Here is a 3,860-nt window from a genome sequence, read left to right on the forward strand (position 1 = left end):
GTGTTGCTTTGTGTGGAAATCCATTGTCTACGGTCTCTGTGTGTATGGAAAGTCGCTAGGTTGTGCCAGAAATCACGTGAAATTGGCAAGTTGTTGATCCACTACGCTTGTGAATCTGAGCACGAGGGCCACTATGACCTGTTATGATTTATGAGCCAAAGTATTGTGTTGTAATGGCTGCGTGGCTGAAAAGCCTTATGGTGTGAAAGAAGCCTCCAGAAATTGAGCAAAATCAAAAGAGCCTTCCTCCTGGGTTCTTAATTGAACATTGTGTAAGCATCGTTGGATCACTATTGTGGAGTCGCTCTCGATTATAATAACGATGGATACGTGCCATCGTGGAGATCGTGGTATCGTGGAGATCACTGGTAATAAAATCTGTGTGTGGACAAAATTTAGAGAAGGTGTTGAGAGAGTGATATCTCAACTGTTGTTGCTGGTGATCGGAGAAGCGAGAGGGAGAGAAGCAGCTTGAATGTAAGCGTGGTCAGTGGCCATCGATGGAATGATTGTTCCTGATGTTGATAGATCGAGGTGCTAGAGTGGTGGATCGACGGTGCCATCTGGACGTGGAACCTGTGGAAATTGTTTGTGCCCAGAACCCCCCGTAAACTGGAGCTGGTGGTGTTGATGTTGTGAGAGGCCACATTTTTTTTGCTGATCAGAGTGTTAGATCCTCATTCAAGAGGCCGGATTTTTTTTTTGCTTATTGGAGAAGCGTGAGATCAATCACCTACTCGGTGTGCTTGCTTGGTGGAGGCTGCCGAACTGTCCCCAAGTTGGGTGGAAACTGTGCGCAGATTGATCCCTGTGTTTTAAGCCTATATCACAGTTGGTCTCTACATGTTTTCAACTCAGCCACGAAGGACGTTCTTGAATCTTCTTCGTGACGTTCTCATCAATCGCCTCTATCTTGACGATGTCAGTGGGATTATGGTGGATGCATTTAGAACACATATAATACAAACAAAGGAGCTCGGGACCTATCCTGTTAGGCAGATAGGTGGATGTTCTTTTGTTTACATGAGAATCAACAATGTGTATATTGTGATTATTTTCAGTAGCAATGCTAATGTAGCATGTGCCTTAAAGTTTGTGGTTGAGGCAATGGCGCTACTCAAATCAGAGCTTATCGGCTTTGTAACTTCAAGGGATGAAATTCCAGATCTTCTTAAGCTGGATGGTGTTATAGATTTAGTCATATCAAGAGGCAGCAATAAGCTGGTATCAAAAATTAGGGAATCAATGAAAATTCTCGTGCTTAGTCATGCTGATGGTGTCTGCCATGTATATGTTGATAAAGCAGTCGATTTGGATATGGAAAAACACATCATTCTGGATGGAAACACTTCTTGTACATGAGAGTTGGTGAAGAGTAGGGGCTTGACCAGCTTATTTTGGCATTACAAACAGCAGGTGTAAAACTCTATGGTGGCCCAAATGTCACTGATCTTCGAAATATTCCAAGTGTAAATAACCTCCATTATGAATATAGTTCCATGGCATGTACTTTGGAAATAGTGAAGGATGTTAATGCGGCTATTGCTCATATTCATGAGCATGGAAATGCCCACACAGATTGTATTGTGACTAAGATGCAGTGAGGGGTGATGCACATGTGTTTGTAACTGAAACTGGTGATGATGAAAACACATCCATTGTTGTAGAACCTAAAATTCTTCCTAATACATAAATCAAGTTTGATGAGACTTATATACCTCATGATGAGTGGATCAATTTGATGGTTAAAAAGCATTGATGAATTTTTGTTTCTTGAGAAGGAAAGCCTATCTTCACAAACACATCAAATACAGAAAATGCCTGCAACAACATAACTGGGTGAAGAGGATGAAGGCATAATTATGTCAGCAGAAAGGGATGAAGTAGGGAGAGATGGTGAAATGAAAGCTCTCCTAAAGGAGAAGGAAGATGAAAGTAAATGTGGTCCTCTTTATAAATCTAACATTTTTTTCTTGTGAAGATATTGGGAGGCAAGAAACAACAATGAATTTTGATGAGGAATTGAAGTTCCTTGAAGCATGGTTGGAAACACCATGTCTCTATGAAATCAACATAGAAGTTGTAGTAATGAATGATGAAGACATCATCGCTCGTGTTCAGATGGTTGGCACTGGAAATAGTGAGAAGGAAAATTATCCTATCCTGTCTTCCATAATTCTGAGAAGGGGAACGTTAGAGTCGGTCTGGTCAGTCCTCTGTTAGAGATCAAAACTCTTTATGCATTTCCTTTTTAGGAGTCCCGCTCCATAAACTCAGCTTCATTCCGCTAGGAGCATGCCATAATCTGACGGAAAAGGTCATGCTAGTCATTTCCCCTCATGTCTGGCTCCTGCTGGCTTAGGTCTTTTGTCAATGACCACCAAAGTTCATGACAGTCAAGATCTAGTCCTTTAATGGACAAAAGTCATTTTTGATCATTAGGTCTAGGGATTAATCAATTTGGTCTTTAAATATGTCCAGTAAAGCCATGTAGGCTAGAGTGTGCCCCTTACAAAGTTATGATTCAGAGAGTTTCATCGTCGTATTGATAAACTCCGATTGTTCTTCAAAACTCTGTTTTGAAGAAAAGTCAAACAGTGTCATTGGTGATAAAATTTTCAAAAAAATCGTCAAGTGATTTCTTCAGATGCATTAATGGTTTCCGTTGCCAAACGCCCTGTCATGCAATCCTTGCAAAGAGTGCCAAAGATTTCATTATTTAAGCCAAAATTTCAAAGGAAAAGTGAAAATCAGTGTTGCTTTAAGTCAGTGAAAAAGTGTCAAAATATAACATTAGAAAAATGGGTTTTTGAAAAGCAAAATTTAACCCATGACTTCCAAGTCTTTATATACAAGTTTCCACCAAAAAATCAAAGTCATTGTGCAAATCAAGGCATAGGGAAACATTGCAAAGTCTTTGAGTGTGCATTGTGTGCGTTTGGAGCAAGGTTGGAGGCGATTTTTAGGGCGCGGCGCATATACACCGGAGCACGGCGCACACAGAGGGCGCGGCGCACATAGAGCCAGCCCTCAGTGTATTTTTCCAACGAGCATGGCGCACACCCAGGGTGCGGCGCACACAGACAAAGCGCCAAAACAGTGTCAAACTTCCCCAAATTTTTTGTGAAGCCCCTCAAATTGACAGGGAGGCTCTATGACGTGACTTGTTCCTCAAATTTTATAAATGATATGGTGGTTTATGGCAATGTTTGAAATGCAACAAAAATCATAAAGTCAGCCACAAGAAAACACCAAAAGCCATTGTTGCTAGGGTTGCATAGTTGTGGTATTGAGGCCAAGGTTCCATTTTCACCCACCATTTTTCCCTCACCTACCATTTTTCCCTATCCTCCCTGTCTCATTTTTCCTATTATCCCTACCCTAAAACACTACCAAACCCTATTCTCTTTCCCCTCCTCTTATTTGTCAACATGACACCCCAAAACCCTACCCTATCAAATACCCAAACCCCCTACATATACCTAAACAAACTTCTCCCCATAACCCCTATTCCCGTCACATTACTCCCCTCCTAGTACTCCCTTTTTTTTCATTGTTCCCCTTGGTGGCAAATATCACAAAAGCGCCCAGCTTCATACCATCATCAAAGGGCAGCCTAAATACAGTACACACAGTAGTCATGGCATCACAGCATTCATCAGAGTATGAGATGGAGACACAAAGTGACTCATCCTCGGAAGAGTAGGCTCCCAGGAGACATCACAATAGTGGAAAACATGTTAGGGATGAGCCAAACACCCTCACTGAATTGCAGGCATGCCCTCTTGCTATGTCATGTTTCCAGCACCTAGCATGTTTTGAATTTTGTCAAAGGGTGGCTAATGCTAAAGTTCATCATG

At 41.6% G+C, this 3,860-nt stretch overlaps 1 pseudogene; it reads left to right on the forward strand.

Annotated features, from left to right (window-relative positions):
• Positions 1–1,107: 1,107 nt before the first annotated feature.
• LOC149251630 (delta-1-pyrroline-5-carboxylate synthase pseudogene) lies at positions 1,108–1,604 on the forward strand (annotated as a pseudogene).
• The last annotated feature ends 2,256 nt before the right edge of the window (positions 1,605–3,860 follow it).

Source organism: Pinus tabuliformis, chromosome 7 (assembly GCF_031772625.1).
Source record: "Pinus tabuliformis cultivar Carrire ecotype Pingquan chromosome 7, CPIR1, whole genome shotgun sequence".
Taxonomy (NCBI): Eukaryota; Viridiplantae; Streptophyta; class Pinopsida; order Pinales; family Pinaceae; genus Pinus; species Pinus tabuliformis.